Below are 20,290 nucleotides of genomic sequence, written 5' to 3' on the forward strand. Positions count from 1 at the left end.
GTTTGCCTAGAGGCAGAGCCAGCCCTGCCTACTTGAGTACTTCCCAAACTTCCTTGCCAAATTTTTCCTCAATTCTCAGCTATGGCTGAATTTTGCAGCTGTCACTACTCAATTCAATCAAGGAATCTGAATGTATTCTGTCAGGTAGACATCTCATTCCTTACCATGCAGCTCATTCGAGACTTTCCCTGCTCAGCTGCTGCTAACTAATCAAATTGTTTGGAATAGCCTGTCACTCAAGGGTCTCTTCACAATCCTTCAGCTGTTTTTACAGCATTTCTCTCTCTCTCTCGGCTTGACTTCGCGAATTAAGAAGGGTGCAGTAGTCCACGTCTGCTGCAGGCTCGCTGGTGGCTGACAAGACCAATGCGGGACAGGCAGATCCGGCCACAGTGGCTGCAGGGAAAAGTCTGATTTGGGGTTGGTGCTATAGCAGTGCGATTCTTCCTCAATCTCCTTTTGTCCTCAAGACCAGCTATGCGTGCATTCTCAAAGGAAGAGACAGCCTGGTGGATGGTGTGCCTCCATGCTTTGCGATCTGAGGCTAGGTCAGACCACTGGTGATGGTTGATGCGACAGGTGCCAAGGGATTTCTTCAAGGAGTCCTTGTACCTCTTTTTTGGTGCCCCTCTATTTCGATGGCCAGTGGAAAGTTCGCCATACAGAGCAATCTTGGGAAGGCGGTGGTTTTCCATCCTAGAAGTATGCCCTGCCCAGCGCAGCTGCGTCTTCAACAGCAGTGCTTCGATGCTTCTAACCTCCGCCCTCTTGAGGACTTCAGTGTTGGTCACAAAGTCACTCCAGTGGATGTTGAGGATGGTGCGAAGGCAGCGCTGATGAAAGCGCTCAAGGAGTCGCAGGTGATGACGGTATAAAACCCACGATTCGGAGCCGTAGATGAGGGTTGTCAACACAAGCATTTCTAAGCTTCTTAAAACTGCAGTCCAACATGCTTGCTCTCCAAGTGTTGGTTATCATGCTTACTTTCCACAGCATGCCAGGAAAATGTGGTCTAAAAGTCATGTAAGTTCTCCAACAAATGATGTTTTCACTTGAGTAGTATACTTTGCCCTCCAGATTTTAATTATCATGCTTACTTTCCACAGATTGCAGGGGAAATGCAACCTAAAACCCATGTAAGTCCTCCAACAGAAGACATTTTCCCTTGATTAGGGCGCCTTGCCCTCCAAGCATTATCATGCTTATTTTCCAAAACATTCTGAGGAGAGGCAACCTAAAACAACTGATTACTCCAACAAATGAGATTTTCCTTTGAGTGGTACACTTTGCCCTCCAACTATTAATAATCTTACTTACTTAATTTTAAAATTTATTTTAATTACTTATTTTATACCCCACCTTTCTTCCCAATCGGGACCCAAAGTGACTTCTATTGTTCTCTCAATTTCATTGCCAAACAACCCTATGAATTGGGTATGTGTGACTGGCCCAAATCACTTAACAAGCTTTCATAGCTGAATGTGAATTTGGACTGGGTTCACCCATTTTCTAGTCCAACATTAACATTGCTGGCTGCACAGCATGCTGGTGATAGACAAAAAAATAAATAAAGCAAAAGCAAGTAAGAGAATTAAGAGAGTCATACTCCCTGTGTTCATCTTCTGGTGCAAATCCTCAACCAGGGTGACCATGGCTATTTCAGTCCTGTGACTATTTCTGAAACTAGACTGGAATGAAATCTAATAATCCACTTTATTCGGGAATTCTTGAAACTGCCCAGCCATCACTTGATCAATCATCTTGCTCAAGAATGGTACATTTGAGATTGGACAGTACTTATTCAACTCTCCTGAGTCCAGACTAGCTACCTTTCATAAGAACATAAGAGAAGCCATGTTAGATCAGGCCAATGGCCCATCCAGTCCAACATTCTGTGTCACACAGCGGCCAAATACACACACACACACACACACACACACACACTGTGGCTAATAGCCACTGATGGACCTCTGCTCACTTTAAGGCAGGAGTAATCCCCCTCAAGGAGGCAATAACTGTCTGGTATAAGACAATGACAGAACAGCATACCCCTCCTCCCATACAAATACTGATAGCTCAGGCTCAGCTGTCTTCTGGAGCTTGGCTGCATTTGTGAGTGGCACGAGTTTTACCAGAATGCAGCAGATCAGGAAACATCCAGAGTCTTTGGAATTTGTCAGGTTTCCAGACTATGATCCACAAGCTAAGAGCTATAGAGCAAGAACTCTTTGGCTCTCGACCTTCAAAAGTGACCCCTTGCTTAGATTACGGTAGACCCTCGCTGGACAGATCCGGCCTGGACAGTGCTTCTCAATGGACTCGTCTAATTAATTTACTATGACTACTAACTAGTCTTTCCTTCTTGCTTCCCACCCACCAGTGGAATGTTAATAAGGAGAAAGCAACATTGGATCATTGATGTGGGGGAGGCGGTCTTGGAACAGGTTTTAGTTGTTCTTTGAGGTTCTGTGTGGTTTAATCCTTTAAAACTCTACATGGCCAATTTCTGAGATGAGGATATCTATTCACTGGCCCCAAGATCAGGTGCATGGGTAAAACCAGGCAGAAGTTGAGGATGAAGTAGGGATGCCAGCCTCCAGGTGGGGTCTGAGAATTCTCCAGGATTGCAGCTCAAGTTCAGACCACACAGATGGTTTCCCTGGAGGGTAGCCTCTGTGGGTAACTTTTTGGAGGGTAGCCTCTGTGGCATAGTATCCCACTGAGGTCCCTATCCTCCCCAGGCTCCACCCCCAAATCTCCAGGAGCAGGGCTTTTTTTGTAGCAGGAACTCCTTTGCATATTAGGCTACACCCCCTTGATGTAGCCAATCCTCCAAGATCTTACAGTAGGCCCTGTAAGAAGAGCTCTTGGAGGATTGGCTACATCAGGAGGTGTAGCCTAACAGGCAACTGAGTTCCTGCTACAAAAAAAAAAAAAACCCATCCAGGAGTTTCTCACAGTGGATCTGGCAATTCTACCCTCCTATCCCCTGCAGGTGGTCAGGAGAGGTCTGTCAACCTAAGGCCAAAGCAGTACTGATGATCCAAAAGCCCAGCATGATATTGGGAGGACATATAAATCTAAGCTATTTCAGGGAAGAGAAATGGAGGAAAATGCTTTAAATTACTGACAGCAATCCTAAACTGGAGACTGTAATTATTATCTGTTCTCTCTAGATCCGGTCCTTCTGGGGGAACTTTCTTTGGATGATCTTATATCTGAGTACTCTAAGAAGTACGGAAGAAGAAAGAAGATATAATCTTTATAAGAACCTGGATATAATTGGTGTAAACACATTGTATTTGATTATTGTGTTAGTTGATGAAATGTGGAGAGGATTCAATGTGCAAAGAGGGAATGCTGATCTTTGCAGGCAAAATCGATATTACTTTCAAATTCCAAGTCTTAAAATCTTAGCACATTGCTGTATAAAAATCTGTAATGTTCGGTACATGTATTAGATATGCATATCTGATTATTGTTCCATGTAAGACAAACAAAATGACATTGGCATAAATTGTAATAGGATTGGTCTTTCAATAAACATTAATAGCTCTTATTTTTCTGGTTTCTTGCCCTCTGAAATCAGTGTCCTTATCTTATATGTGTATATTTGGAGGGGATGCTTTTGTAAAAGGTTGATTTAAGAACATTAGAACATAAGTAGAATTTACTGGATCAGACCAATGGTCCAGCTAATCTGGCATACTGTTTCATGCAGCGACCAACCAGTTGTCCTGGAAGATCAAACATGCAAGGCATAGAAGTTGATGTGTTCCCCTGAAGCTCCTAGCACTAGTATTCAGAAGTTTGCTCCCTCTGTATATGGAAGTTCCTTTTACTTGCTATGGCTAGTTGCTACTGATGGACCTCTTCTTTATTAATCTGTTGAACACCCTTTTACATCTTGTTACTATTAAAGGAACAAGTACCACTGTGATTTTTCTTGGAGTACATGTGCCATTAAATTGTTATACCCCTTATTCTACATGGTATCATACCCCAACTCAAACTGCGATTTATCAAAGACAATTTTTGATTTGTATTAATATGCATAGTTTACCGTCGATTATGCATTTACCCTATGTTTGTATGATCTTGATTACTTCAATAAAACATTGAAATTTGAAAAAAAATAAGTACATGTGGTAGCATAATACTGTGTACTGAGTACCAGAGGCCACACAAAGGGAAAAAGACAGATATACTTAACTGTGTGCAAATCAAATATTAATATATACAGTGCAAAGAGTATAGTGTAATTAGTGAAAACAGTCCCTACATAAAGTGCATAATATAGTGAATTATGGCAGTTAGTAAAGTATAGCAATTGATGGTCTGCCAGCTACTTAAGACACCATTTTGATATTATCTTCAGAATTGTTTCTGTTACAGTTGCATTGCAGAATGGCCTTGTACAGTTGTTGTGGACTGTCTATAAAAGACAAGAGTCAAAACATCTTCAAGTATGCCTGTCGGTCACTTCCGGGTTCCTGTCCTGCATCTCGACCTGTGTTATTAGTGACAGGCTGCTTCGGCGTGCCGCTGCGCCGGCCCCCTGGGTCCCACAACGATGGGACTGATGCCACAGGGACGGGCTCGAAACACTTCTGGTGACGTCACTTCCGGTGATGTCATGCCTGTCACTAATAACACAGGTCGAGATGCAGGACAGGAACCCGGAAGTGACCGACAGGCTGCTTCAGCGTGCCGCTGCGCAGGCCCCCTGGGCCCCACAATGATGGGACCGATGCCACAGGGACGGGCTCGAAACACTCTATGACCCCTCAAAAGAACAGCAGTCTAGCTCGCTTCCCCCGAGCCCTGCCGCCATAAGCCTCAAGGGGGCTCATTTTGCGGCATCTCCCGGCGGGAGGGTGGCATCCGCACGGGACACATATCAAATGAAAGAGGGGGTGCAGGGCTATCAGAAACAGCCGGCGGAGGGAGTCGCGAGACCACCCCACTGGGGGATCCACACCCCGAAAGTGATGAAGGTGGCGCAGATAGAGCCAACAGAGCAAACAGGACAAAATAAATAGGCTGCATTATGCAGCACAGTTGAGAAAGTGCCTTATCCCATATACTGATGAAGTATATACAGGATTTGAGAACAAAATTGCACCAGAAGACACAAACACAAAGCTCCCTTACACTGAATCAGTGCTTGGGTCCACCAAAGTCAGTATTGTCTACTCCAGTCACAAACACAAAGCTCCCTTACACTGAATCAGTGCTTGGGTCCACCAAAGTCAGTATTGTCCACTCCAGTCACAAACACAAAGCTCCCTTACACTGAATCAGTGCTTGGGTCCACCAAAGTCAGTATTGTCACATAAGAACATAAGAGAAGCCCTGTTGGATCAGGCCAGTGGCCCATCCAGTCCAACACTCTGTGTCACATAAGACCATAAGAGAAGCCCTGTTGGATCAGGCCAATGGCCATCCAGTCCAACACTCTGTGTCACATAAGAACATAAGAGAAGCCCTGTTGGATCAGGCCAGTGGCCCATTCAGTCAGGAAGGGAGGAGGGAGGGAGGGAAGGGAGGGAGGGAAGGAAGGAAGGAAGGAAGAAAGGAAGGAAGGGAGGAGGGAGGGAAGGGAGGGAAGGAAGGAAGAAAGGAAGGGAGGAGGGAGGGAAGGGAGGGAGGGAAGGAAGGAAGGAAGGAAGGGAGGAGGGCCTCTCCGCTGCCTCCGCGGGACTCTGGAGGGCCTCCCGGGACCCGCGGGGGCCTCTCCGCTGCCTCCACGGGCCTCTGGAGGCCCTCCAGGGACCCGCGGGGGCCTCTCCGCTGCCTCCGCGGGCCTCTGGAGGCCCTCCAGGGACCCACGGGGGCCTCTCCGCTGCCTCTGCGGGCCTCTGGAGGCCCTCCAGGGACCCGCGGGGCCTCTCCGCTGCCTCCGCGGGCCTCTGGAGGCCCTACAGGGACCCACGGGGGCCTCTCTGCTGCCTCCGCGGGCCTCTGGAGGCCCTCCAGGGACCCGCGGGGGCCTCTCCGCTGCCTCCGCGGGCCTCTGGAGGCCCTCCAGGGACCCACAGGGGCCTCTGTGCTGCCTCCGCGGGCCTCTGGAGGCCCTCCAGGGACCCGCGGGGGCCTCTCCGCTGCCTCCGCGGGCTTCTGGAGGGCCTCCAGGGACCCGCGGGGGCCTCTCCGCTGCCTCCGCGGGCCTCTGGAGGCCCTCCAGGGACCCACGGGGGCCTCTCCGCTGCCTCCGCGGGCCTCTGGAGGGTCTCCAGGGACCCGCGGGGGCCTCTCCACTGCCTCCGCGGGCCTCTGGAGGCCCTCCAGGGACCCGCGGGGGCCTCACCGCTGCCTCCGCGGGCCTCTGGAGGCCCTCCAGGGACCCGTGGGGGCCTCTCCGCTGCCTCCGCGGGCCTCTGGAGGCCCTCCAGGGACACGCGGGGGCCTCTCCGCTGCCTCCACGGGCCTCTAGACGGCCTCCAGGGACCCGCGGGGCCTCTCCGCTGCCTCCGCGGGCCTCTGGAGGGCCTCCAGGGACCCGCGGCGGCCGCGGGGAGGCCTTCGCTGGTCGGCGCTGGTCGCTGGAGGCCCTCCAGAGTCTCTGGAAGGCCTCCCGGGACCAGCGCCGGCTGCTCCGCGGCCTCTCCGCGGCCTCCGCTGGTCGCTGGAGGCCCCCCAGAGTCTCTGGAGGGCTTCCAGCGACCAGTGGAGGCCGCGGAGAGGCCTCCGCCACCGCCGCCGGGCCCCGCGCGCGGGCGAGGAAGGCGGCGAGTGAGGGAGCGTCCCTGCGCGTGCGCAGGGGCCCTGCGCACGCGCAGGGACGCTCCCTCCCTCACTCGCCGCCTTCCCCGCCGGCGCCCGCGGCCCACCGCCTCCGGTGCTGGCTAAACCGGGACCTCTAAATGGTCGCGGTATAGCCAGCCCGGGAGGCGGGAATAGGGGGCCAGAACCGGGACATTCCCGGGCGCCCGGGACGGTCTGGTCACCCTACGGTCACACACCCTGATGTCACTATTGTTTCACAAAAAAGCCCTGCAGGAAATAATTTCCATATTAGGCCACACCCCCTGATGCCAAGCCAGCTAGAACTGCATTCCTACTAAAAAAGAAAAAAGCCCTGGTTAATAACCATCCTTATTCTCCACAGTGTGCCAGGGAAAAACGGTACAAAACCCAAGTAAGTCCTCTGAAAAATGACATTTTTCTTGGAGCAGTTATCCTCACCCTCCAACTGTTAATAATCATTCTAATTCTCCACAGTGTGCCCAGGAAAGATCGTACAAAACCCAAGTAAGTTCTTTGACAAATGCCATCTTTCCTTGAGTAGTGTACCTCATTCTTCTACTGTAAATGGCCATCAGGGCTCTTTTTCTAACAGGAGCTCCTCTGCATATTAGGCCATGCTCCTCTGATGTAGCCAATCATCCTGGAGCTTACAGTAGGCACTGTACTAAGAGCCCTCTAAGCTCTTTCCGTGGGGAACTGTATCTTACCCTACTACTGTAAGTAATCATTCTTATTCTCCACAGAAAAAAGGGAAAAAAGAAGGTGAAAAATATGTAAGTTCTCCGACCAATATTCTTTACATTATTGTTATATATAGTGCAGATCTCTTGGAAATGTTTGCTTTCAGCAGAGAGGGAAATGGCATTTCCCCTATAATAGTCAGTTAACTTTGCCCTCATACAGTTAATTATACTTCCTTTCCACAAGTTGAAGTTGAACTTCAGCAAGTAAATCCTCTGACAAACAGTCATTCTATCATGACTGCTTCAATATTTCCCTAAGCATTCAAGGAGGAGTCTACGGCTTACACCACTATGAGGCTCACTGAGTTTTGACATAGTTAATTGAGCAGTGCTTCTTTGTTAACCACGCAGAGAATTATTTGTATGAAAATTTCAAATTTGAGAATCAACTCCATGGCATTTGTTGTTAAAACCCATTTATTGTTAAACCCTCCTGACCATTTAGTTTTCTTTCTAGTCTATTAACATATCACTGTAGCCCTTTCTATATTTTTCTCTACAATTCTTTCACCATTCTGGATCATCCTATCTATTCTCTCTGTCTCTTGGATTTCCTATTTGTGTAGCCACATCCTAATCACTTTGTGAACCACCACCCAGCCTTCTGATGGTGCCTCTACATTTTTTTTATTCTGCACTCCAACTCTCCCCCCCACCCCAGTTCCTTTTTCATTTCCATACAGTATGACTTTTGCAGGACTTCGTTTTAAAAATTCCTCTGCTTTCCTTATGTATTAAGCTGTAATTTCTTTTCTAATAACAGGAGATCAGTCTATGCCCACTAATCCTCAAAGGCAAATACTATTGTCATATCTATTGTTATATATTGGATCAGCAGTGTGGACAACATTTTATAGAGATCAAGGAACAGATCACTTGGCACAAGAAGCTGGAAGCCTCAGACATTATGCAGGCAGCACTCTCTGGGGGAGGAGGGAGATGGAAAAGGGGAGATTTTATGGTCTGTTTGTTTATGAGTATGCCCTTCAGTTTGTTAGTGGATAGGGAATAATAAATTATGTCAAAGATTTAAATCAAAAGATAGGTTTTGAAGGAAGCAACTGGCAGGTTTGACTTAGGGTCATGCTCGAGGACTAAGTCCCTGACATGATGCTCATGGGTGCCTGGCATATTCTGCAACTGTTCTAGTGCCTGCCAAGTGTTTTTAGACAATGGGCAGGGCCAAGTGGGACTTTTGCTCTCTAGGACTCCTGATTGACTACTGGAGATTTGATTGACTGAAGAGATTTTTTTAAAAAAACCATTTCAGCAGCAGCTGCCACCACAACACAAGGTTCTTCACTGCGTGACTGCACCTAACCTGTGTTAGGCAAGAAAATATTTTTAAACAATATGCTCATTTTATGGTAATCTGTTAAGCAAAGCTTCTGCCTGAAATGTTGAAAAGTTACTATTAGCAGGGTTTTTTATTTTTTAGCAGGAATGCACAGGAATGTAGTTCTGGCTGGCTTCACATCAGGGGTGTGGCCTAACATGCAAATGAACTCCTGCTGGGCATTTTCTACAAAAAAAGCCCTGTGGGAAGCAATGCTGATGTCAGGGGGTGTGGCCTAATATACAAGTGAGTTCCTGCTGGGCTTTTGCTACCAAAAAAGCCCTGACTATTAGTAATGCATAACCCCACTTCCTGACTTTTTCGAATTGGCCTCCTGTGACAGCCATTTTGTGGTTGTGCCTACCACCCAATGTCAGAATTCCAAAGGTGCCTGCAAGCTCAAAAGGGCAGGGGAACCAATATCTAGGAGGCCAGTTTCTGGAGGGAGGCAGTTGTGAACCCACTGGTTCCAGGACAAAGTGCACCGATAAAACCAGGCAGATATGGACTCTGATGCAGCACTGATGACCCATTATGATGAATCATATTGGGGGTACATATAAATCCTGGCTGTGTTATGATGGGATAAAAATCAACACTGGCACTAAGAAATTGTGATCAACAATACTAAAATGGAAACTAATTATTATCTGGTCTCTCTAGACCCAAAACTTCTGACGAATATTACTTTTGATGATCACATACTTGAAGTTGCTCCAAGAAATCCAGTAGGAGGAAAAAAATAAGAACCTGAATATATTTTATGCAACCACAAGAATATAAGAAGAGCCATGCTGGATCAGACCAAAGGCCTTTCGTCCAGCATCTTGTTCACATAGTGGCCAATCAGTGGCCTAGGAAGCAAACAAGCAAGATGACTGCAACAGTATCCCCTCACTTGTGCTCCTCAGCAAATGATAGAAAGAAGCCCACTGCCTGTGATGCTGGACAGAGTAGTTATATATCATGACTCGTAGCCCAGTCATCCATGAATTTGTCCACTCCTTTTTTAAAGCCTAACAAGTTGGTGTCCATTATATCCTGTGGCAGTGAGTTCCACAATTTAACTATACATTGGGTGAAGAAGTACTTCTTTTTGTCTGTCCTGAATCTCCCACCCTTCAGTAATCCTGATTTCTAGGATTATGGGAGAGGAAGAAGTTTGTGCTCTCTCTCCACACCATGCAAAAATTTATAGACTTCTATCACCTCCCCACCCCCTAACTAAACAGCCCTGAATGTTTTAACAGATCCTCATAGGCAGCTTCACAAGCCTCTTGATCATTTGGTTGCTCTTTTCTGCATCTTTTCAAGCTCTACAACATCCTTTTTTAAGGTGGGATGACCAGAAGTGTGTGCAATATTCCATACATGGTCTCACTATAGATTTGTGTAAGGGCAATGCAATGGGGTAGTTTTATTGCCCATTCTTGTTCTTAATATGGCTGACATGGAGTTTGCCTTTTTCACAACAGCCCTACTCTGGGTCCACATTTTTACTGAATAATCCAATACAACCCTAAGGTCCCTTTCTTGGTCTGTTGCTGTCAGCTCAGATTTCACCAGCATATAAATGATGCTTGGACTATTTATCCCAGTATGCATCACTTTACACTTGTACTTTACCATTGTACTTCATTTGCCATTTTATTGTCCATTCCCCCAGTTTGGAGGGATCTTTTTGGAGTGCTTTGCAGTCCATTTTGTCTTAACCAACCTAAATAATTTGGTGTCATATTTGGCCATCTCATTACTCACACCTAATTCCAGGTCATTTATGAACAATTTGAAAAGCACTGGTCCCAATTTAGATCTCCAAGGGATTCTGCTATTCACTTACCATTTCTTCTACTCTCTGCTTCCTTTAACCAAGTTCCATAAGGACTTGTCCTCTTATCCCATGATTCTGAAGTTTGCTTAGGAGCCTTTGGTGAGAAACTTTGCCAGAAGCCTTTTGGAAATCCAAACAAACGGTGTCAACTAGCTCATTTGTGTTTATTGATGCTTTAAAAGAAAATCTTAGTGAAACTGGACTTAACCTTTCAAGAAGCTATTTTTTTTAATTAGCAGACTTATGTAGGAATATGCACCAAGACAAATTTCAAATCTGGACAGGCAAGCAGCAGCTTAGTAGGTGAGCTCTGACTGGTCATGGCACTAAGAAAAAGCCTGTCTGTATTTTCTCACTCTTAAAATAACTGATTTTCAATAAAAATTACCTTGCCACTTTGCCATTCTTCCCTCCTGTGGTCTGTTTCATTTCACAAAGTGAACTTGGCTTCCTTTCTAATCCCCATCCCTTTTAATGGTTTGCCATTACTAACTATGAGAGGCTTTTTTTGGGGTGGGGGGCGGGGTGGGGAGGGAAGGAGTGCAGTTAACCAAATGACAGCAAAATTGCAGCAGAGTGAGTCCTGTCTATCCTGCAAAGAACTTCCAAGTTTCAATCAAATTGAATCAAGGGGATTAATCCTACAAGCCCCTGAATAAGGTGCCCCCCCCCAAGCAGTCCACTTTTCCAGCCATAGGACTAGCAAAGCACAAAATGGCTCCTCCCTTACAAAGGAGGGAGGGAGGGACAGAGAATTGCAGCTCAGTGTGGTCTGTCTCAAAGGGTGATTGGCTGGAAACACTCTGCGGTATCCCTTGTAAGTATAAGATTGGAAAGGAGAAATGCCATTGTTCAGGAAATCAGTAGAATCAAACCAAAAAATATGCACATGCGGTAGCCAGCTAGCAGCACTTGGATGAAAAACAACACAGGTTATTTAGGGAGTAATTGGTTGTTACCTAAGAATCTCAATTTTGTATTACCATTTCAGATAATCACAGCAATGGCTTGAACCAGCATTTTCTGTGTGTATCTTTGGGAATCCTGTTATGCACACCACTTATCTTAAACTAACTGGCATGCAATTTATCAGATCCCCCTGGATCCTTTCTAATCACCTGGAACAGAGGAAGATCATAGGGACATTGCTAGATTTGTATTTATTGACTGTTAGTTGATAAAATGTTATGCACCCACTGGAATTTCTTGTGCAGGACCATGATCTAGCCACATAGAGAGAGTTACAATAATCTAATCTGGAGGTGACTATTGCATGAATCACTATGGCTAGATCATGGGAGGCAAGGTAGGGGACCAACTGCTGGGTCCACCTCAGGCAGAAAAGGTGGCCCTTGCAGTGACAGCTGGGTCTCCATAGATAAAGAGGCATCCAGGAGTGCCCCCAAGCTCTTCACTTCTGTCAATGGCACTAATTGAGTTCCATCAAAGGTAAGGAGCCTGATCCCACTTCCTACCCCCTCCCAGACACAGGATTTCCGTCTTTTATGGATTTAACTTCAGTTGGCTCTGGCACAACCAACCAGCCATGGCTTGTAATGCCTCACCCAGTTCATCAGGGGAAGAGTCCGGATGGCCATCCATAAGCAGATAGAGCTGGGTGTCATTGGCATTAGGTGACAACTCAGCCCGTATCTTCAAACCATCTTGGCGAGAGGGCGCATGTAGATATTAAATAGCATCGGAAGAAGGATCACCCACATTCGAGTGGGTGCCCCTGGGATAATCCCCCCCCACCCCCAAGAGCCACCCTCTGTCCCCAACCATGGAGAGAGGAGGTTAGCCGCTGAAGCTAATCCCTGAATCCCTGCATCAGCAAGGCAGTGGGCCAACACCTCATGGTCAACCATATGAAACGCTGCTGATAGATCTAAGAGTATCAGCAGTGCCAATCTGCCCTGATCCAGATGCCTCTGGATGCATGTGGAAAGATTATATGCATATCTAATTCCCATCTACAAAAACAAATGACATTGATACAGTTTGAAGTGAGAAGGAAGGGGTCTTCCAATGAACATTCATAAATTCTAGTTCCTAGTTCCTTTCCTAGCCACTGTCCTTGTTTTATGTGTAGGGAGGGACCATGACTCAGTGCTAGAGCATCTGCTTGGTAAGCAGAAGGTCTCAGGTTCAATCCCCGGCATCTCCAACAAAAAAGGGTCCAGGCAAATAGGCATGAAAAACCTCAGCTTGAGACCCTGGAGAGCCATTGCCAGTCTGACTAGACAATACTGACTTTGATGGACCGAGGGTCCGATTCAGTATAAGGCAGCTTCATATGTTCATATGTATTTGTACCTTTTAAAAAGTTTTGTATGTTACTAAATCTGCTATTGTTCAGCTTTCAGCCCTGCATCTCAAAGTCATTACATTGATTTGTCTAGGCTGGAGTAGATATCTTGTTTTCTTAGCATTTTGTACATTATGCTTCCTTAAAGGAGCTCAGGACAGAATACATAGTTAGAAATGATAGATATGCACAGGGCTTTTTTTGTAGAAAAAACCCAGCAGGAACTCATTTGCATATTAGGTCACACCCTCTGATGCCAAGCCAGTCGGAACTGTCTTCTTGTGTGTTCCTGCTCAAAAAAAAAAGCCCCGGATATGCAATAAAATAAGTAAATAAAGGTTCTTCTACTCTTATAGCCAGTGAGAGACAGTTTGGTGTAGTGGTTAAGTGTGTGGACTCTTATCTGGGAGAACCGGGTTTGATTCCCCACACCTCCACTTGCAGCTGTTGGAATGGCCTTTTTCAGCCATAGCTCTTATAGGAGTTGTCCTTGAAAGGGCAGCTGCTGTAAGAGCTCTCTCAGCCCCACTCACCTTGCAGGGTGTCTGTTGTGGGGGAGGGGAGATAAAGGAGATTATGAGCCACTCTGAGTGGAGGGTGGGATATAAATCCAATATCATCATCTTCTTCTTATATTATACTCACAATAACCCAGTGAGGTAAGACGGGCAGAGAGCAAGAGAGAGAGTTTACAGAACCAAGGTCACCCAGGAAACATAATGACTGGGAAGGGATTTGTTCTCAGTTCTCCAGTGTCATAATATGATTAACTACTCTGATGTGCTTATCTCCAGGGCTTTTTTTTTTTAAAAGCAGGAATGCAATTTCAGCTGACTTGGCATTGGGGGTGTGGCCTAATGTGCAAATGAGTTCCTGCTGGGCAGGGCTGGTGCTAGGCTTTCTGGCACCCTAGGTGAATCACCCACTAGCGCCCCCCGTTATTAAAAAAATAGGGAAAATGAAGAGCAGAAAACTTGAAACTTTTCACATTTTTAGTTTACTGATTTTTAATTTTTTTTTAAAAAATGTGATATGTTATTTAATGTGTCTGGCAGGGGGCACCCAGTGGTACCCCCTAGGCCAGGTGGCGCCCTAGGCCCAGTGAGGTAAGCTTACTCCCACGCACTGGCCCTGCTGCTGGGCTTTTTTTAAATAAAAAAACGTGCTTATCTCTAACTCATATGCCTCTACAGGTATACCCATGAACATTCGGAAACCATGCTATTCACCCCCTGGTATTTTATATGACTTTTGAGGTGCTGGCTTGCCTCCTGCTCTGCCAAGACAACTCAATCAGAGAACCTGGCAGGAAGACTATAAGAACATAAGAGAAGCCATATTAGATCAGACCAATGGCCCATCCAGTCCAACACTTTGTGTCACACAGTGGCAAAAAAACAACAGGTGCCATCAGGAGGTCCATCAGTGGGACCAGGACACTAGAAGCCCTCCCACTGTCCCCCCATCCTCAAGCACTAAGAATACAGAGCATCACTGCCCTAGACAGGGAGTCCCAAAAATATGCTGTGGCTAATAGCCACTAATGGACCTCTGCTCCATATGTTTATCCAATCCCCTCTTGAAGCTGTCTGTGCTTGTAGCTGGCACCGCCTCCTGTGGTAGTGAATGGATTGGATCTAGCTACCGTTTGGAGAGTAGAGTTACCAATTCCCAGTTGGAGGGAGGGAATCCCCTGATTTGGAGTCTCCCCCCCACACTTAAGTTATCAGAAAGCAGGAGTTTATTTTTAATGTCCCTTGGGCACTCCATTATACCCTATGGAGACTGGTCTCCATAGGGTATAATGGAGAATTGATCTGTGGGTATCTGGAGCTCTGGGGTGCATGTTTTTTGAGGTAGAGGCACCAAATTTTCAGCATAACATCTGATGCCTCTCTTCAAAATGTCCCCCAGTTTTTTTAAAAAATGGCGAGTTCAATGTAATGGGCCCTAATAAGGTGCCCCCATCCTCCATTATTGCCAATGAGCAGAAGGAATTTAAAGGAGAACGGTCCCTTTAAATGTAACGGCCAGAACTCCTTTTGGGATTCAGTTGTGTTTGTCACAACCTTGCTCCTTGCTCCACGCCAAAGTCTCCTGGCTCCACCCCCAAAGTCCTCAGATATTTCCTGAGTTGGACCTGGCAACTGTTGGACGTAGATTCAGATTTGCATTAGAGCATGGACAGAGTGCCAAATAGAATTGCGCTAATCTTGATCATAGAACTCATTTGCACTAACCTGCCTTAACAAGATATTATATACAAAGTATATATATATGTTCAAAGTATTATATTTGAACTTGCCTTAAAGTATTATAGTGCCTTTTCTATGATATTGGTTCCAAAGTCCTAACAAAGAACAATGGGCTACTATTAGAATCTTTGCTAAGCATATTAGATATGTTATCTTCATTTTGTTCTGTAAACATTTTTCTTTTCTATCTCCGGGAGCCTATTTCTAGAAGAAGGTCAAATCCCCATGCTACAGCAGAAGCTCTGCTCTTATTCATCCTGGAATTGGGCCAGGAGACCTACACTGGAGTCGAACAAGGAAGGGGGAGAAACTGCAGATATGAAGTATGGGGAAGTGGGGCATGGGGTTCAGATTAGCGACCCCCGGGTGATATCTATCCATCTCTCGCTTCTAAGTTGGAATATGGGACTTATTTGACCAGTGAATGTAATCAGAATGTCAAAGGCGAAGACTGGTGTAGCCAATCCGTAAGTTGGCCTTTGTTTACAGAAAGGTACAAGATGTTGTGACTATGGGGAAGAATTTCGAAGTATAACGGAGGAGGGGGTGAAGGGTTTGTTTCTCCTTCCTACATTTAATGTGAAAAAAAAATAAAAGAAATCTGCACATAAACTCTTTTGCACCTCTGTCGTTTGGAAAGTCCCTTGATTGGAAAGAAGGGGGCTTCGTCCATTTGCAACACAAATCCTAATGGAGACCCAATGTATAGTGGTTAAAATGTTGGACTAGTATCTGGGAAACTCTTTGCTAAGCATATTAGATATGTTATCTTCATTTTGTTCTGTAAACATTTTTCTTTTCTATCTCCGGGAGCCTATTTCTAGAAGAAGGTCAAATCCCCATGCTACAGCAGAAGCTCTGCTCTTACTCATCCTGGAATTGGGCCAGGAGACCTACACTGGAGTCGAACAAGGAAGGGGGAGAAACTGCAGATATGAAGAATATTAATACTTTGAAAGACATCTCCCAATGGCAAAACAGGAACAAAATGGAAGCAGTTACTTATTAAGGATATGTTTGACCAGAAATATCATAAGCATCACCATCTCAATCTCATTTTGGATTCCAGATAAGGTTGCCATGTCTCTCCTGGCCCCTGTGGGGAACTGGGGGTTGGGGTAGGATTGCTAGCTCCAGATTGGGAAATGACTGGAAATTTGGAGGTGGAGCCTGAGGAGGACAGGGACCACAGTGAGGTACAATGCCAAAGAGTCTACCTTCCAAAACACTCATTTTTTCCAAGAGAACTGATCTCTGTAGTCTGATGAGGTGTGATTTTGAGGGATCCCCAGGTCCCACCTAGAGGCTGGCATCCCTAGTTCTAGCTACCTCAGGAAACTTTCCATCCTATATGAATTTCTCCTGATATTAAGATTAGTTAGTGAGGTACTGTTTTACTTTTAAAATACATGGATGCCAAAGAATTCAACAAGGAACAGGGACTATCCACTGAGCTTTAGAATATCCTTCCATGGAATGCTAATTTGTTTTACTCTGATGGTAAATGTCATAATAAAATGTATAATAAGTAATAACACTATTACTTCTAAAATAAATACCTCTATAGAAATTGAGGAAGATCAGAACAATAGGGACAATTGGAATATATTTTAACTTAGACTGAATTGTGTCCATTGTCTGAGACATCTTCAATTCTGAATAAAAATATTTTGAAATTCATATTTTATTTTTGGTTCCAGGTTTATATCCTACATTTGCAGAATGAGAAGCTGATTGGTTTATAGTTCTACTTTGTTCAATGTGATATTTTCATGCCTCATTCTTGAGTGAAATAATCTTCCTTAGAAAATCCCTACAGAAACTTGTTCTCTATTTTTAAAATTCCCCCTCAGTTTCCATTTCATTTTTTTATCCCTTCCTTTCTCCATGGAACTCAGGATGGTATGTATATACCTCTCCTCCATTTTCCCCCTGCTGAACCATTGTTAAATAGGTTGAAAGATAATGAATGGCTAAAGGCTATCAGGTGAGTGAGGGGTTATAGCTCAGTGGCAGAGCATCTGCTTGGCACCCGGAAGGTCCCAGCTTCAGTCTCCAGCATTTCCAGTGGAAAGGACAAAGGTAGTAGATGATATGAAAGTCCTCTTCCTGAGACCCTAGAGAACCACTGCCAGTCTGAGTAGACAACACTGATTTTGATCGATCAATGGTCTAATTCAGTATAAGGCAGCTTCATGTGTTCATATGAGTTTCATGAGCAAGAGCTACCAATCTGATATCAAAGTGCTGTCCAAGTTGGTATTATTTCAGATAAATGGTAATGCTATCTCTCTTTTTTGCTTTAGGTTGAGATTGACTTGCTGTTTTTTGCTGTGCAGGACTGACACAATATATTGAGAGTGAATCAGAGTGTACAGCGGCTGGAGGTACATGCAAGAAGCCATGCACTTCTTTAGACTATGCTGGCCACTGTACAGATTACCAAGATTGCTGTATAACGTAAGTGTGAAGTAAACACGTATTTAATTAATTTCCCAACCATTTCCATCCAAAGGCGCACAAAATTATGGAGCACCATGGAAACAATTAATTAACAGTTTTAAATAAGAGTGACTATCTAAATTTCAACCCAAACCAACCAAGCAATCAACCCAGAGAAGAACATAAAGTTCTCTGCATGTGGTGGGCTGCTGGTGCTAGTTTGTCTGTTCTCTACAGCATCCATCTGGACTTTGTACAATGATGGTACACTTGAACACTTAATTCATTGTACATATTTATCTGAAGTACACTTGCCCTTAAAACCCTATGGCATCACCATAAGTCAGCCATGACTTGATAGCACTTTCTACCATCACACATATTACAAACAATAACCTTACTTTAGCATAGGCATGCTTAGAAGAGTATTCCTGAAAAGAATGATGGAGCAGGGAGGAGTATCTATCTGCCTTTTAATCTATTGTCAAGGTAGTATGTCTGGTTGTGGTTGTCAAACTGTGTGTGTTGTGTGTGTGTGTTAAGATTATAGCAGAGAAAAACTACACTTGCAAAAAAGAATCAGTGAGGTGAAGTGATTCCTCACCTCCCTTGGCAAAGTCCACAGATGACTGTCATTTATACTATGCTGGAATGTTCTGTATGTGGAAGCATTTATGTATATAGGTCTGGATGCCCTACCACTTGCAGTCTTAAGTGACAGAAGAGAAAAAATGACATCCTCATTCTGTGTAATTAATTATGGGTTACAAACAGGGCTTTTTTTGAGCAAGAATGCATAGGAACACAGTTCTGGCTGACTTGGTGGCAGGGTGTGTGGTCTACCATACAAATGAGTTACTGCTGGGCTTTTTCTACAAAAAAAGCCCTGTGTGAAGCCATGGTGATGTCAGAGGGTGTGGCCTAACATGCAAATGAGTTCCTGATGGGCTTTTTCTAAAAAAAAGGCCCTGGTTACAAAGAAGGCAGTATTGTAACTTCAGTATATAAAAAACTGTGAGTAGGTGGGAAATGAGGGAGGAACTCCAATTGGAAATATGGAAGCACCTTTGAATTGAGGAGATTTGGGAACAGTCAAGAGCTTTAGGAATGGCAGTTGGTAACTGGGAACAGTCAGATGAACTTGGATTCAGGAATGATGAAGCAGTCCTGGTCCCTTCTTCCTCACGGTAGGTGAGATATCCCACTGAGATGGCAGCCTCGTGTAGTGAGTTACTCCGATTCCGCTGCAGTGTATTCTAAGCCACTTTAATAAGTGCCAACCTGCCTCTAGTCCCCTTCTTTATATCCCGCAGTACAGATCAAATTGAAGCCTAACCAGTGGGTTTGCTGGCTTCATTCCCCACAACATACAACCGGCTAAATGGGTCAGGCTGCAGAAGCCACCATGTTAGCCACCTGGTGGACCCAGTGCCCAGAGACCCCTTTCTCTTCTATCTTCCTCCACCTTTCTCTTCTATCTTCCTCCACAATAATTGCTTCAGGGCATGGAACTTGGGACAGTTGTTAGGAAGAACAACAGCTTTGTAAGGTGTAGCATGAAAACTGCAGCAGCTTTTCCTGGAGCCCAATCAAATGATCTCCCCTAAGGCTGCCAACCTCCTGGGGGAAGGGGGACTGGAGTTCTATAATTGCATCTTGTTTCTAGATTTCTCTGGAATTTGCTCCATTCAATTTCCATATTTTCAGTGACAGATGGAAACTACCTGGAAGAAATGGACAATGAGCTATCCTCAGAGGAGCTTGCAGAAGGAAGAGATCCACCACTGAACACTGCACAGGCTGCTCTTCACCACTGCTGTTGCTAAGTAACTGACTTTGTTGCTACAGAGGCTGCTGCCCTCTGACCTGCGATCAAAAGAAATTAGTTATGCGCTGAACTTTCTGTTTTTGTTTTGTTCAGAATGACTCTTTTTAAGGTAAGGCAATTGTTTGTCTTTGTGTGAGCTTATTCCTTACCCTAATGGAAGCAAGAGCCTTTTTGTCTGCACCCCCATAAGAAGTGGAGCATGCCATTCTGCTGGGCAGACCTGGGCCAGATACCTTGCATAGACAAGGATGTATAAGGCTGAAAATGATATCTGCTGAGTTTGGAGCCAGGGCTGAGTTGGCTAAAATGCTTGCAGCTACCAGAGGCTGCCTGCTTGCACTAACAGGAGAGAAATGTTTAATGTTATGCAGATCAACCATCAATAAAGTCTGGTTTCACCTTTTCATTGGTGTTTTGTGTCTTTATTCCAGGTTGTAGAGGCAATGGGCCTAGATACTGTAATGGTTCCTGATGAATACCTTGATTCACTTTCTGTGAGCACATATAATCCTGTCAAAAGGCCAATGGAGGCAGTCACATTGAGTGGAAGATTTGGGGAGGTCGCCAGCCTTCAATTTGACCTACCACTTGCCAGCTTGTGATTTCACCTGCCTATTGCCCTCAATTTTACCCTTTTCTCCCCCCCCCCCATATGATAAATCATACATGCCCTATAAACTTCCTTAGCACTCACAAGATTCCTCCTTTTTTCAAGAGCTGGTTGCCTATTGTTTTGGTTGCCTTGATAACCATTTGAATTACTGTGTTTGCACCCACAGCCTATCAAGGGTGTTGAC

General features: G+C 45.2%; 1 long non-coding RNA gene across 1 annotated transcript; it reads left to right on the top strand.

Moving 5' to 3' along the window:
• The first annotated feature begins 17,526 nt into the window (after positions 1-17,526).
• LOC132587542 (uncharacterized) lies at positions 17,527-19,897 on the top strand. The gene is made up of 2 exons (XR_009556452.1): positions 17,527-17,683; positions 19,373-19,897. It is a non-coding gene; the product is annotated as an uncharacterized LOC132587542 (long non-coding RNA).
• Positions 19,898-20,290: the final 393 nt, after the last annotated feature.

Source organism: Heteronotia binoei, chromosome 1 (assembly GCF_032191835.1).
Source record: "Heteronotia binoei isolate CCM8104 ecotype False Entrance Well chromosome 1, APGP_CSIRO_Hbin_v1, whole genome shotgun sequence".
In the NCBI taxonomy this organism is placed as follows: domain Eukaryota; kingdom Metazoa; phylum Chordata; class Lepidosauria; order Squamata; family Gekkonidae; genus Heteronotia; species Heteronotia binoei.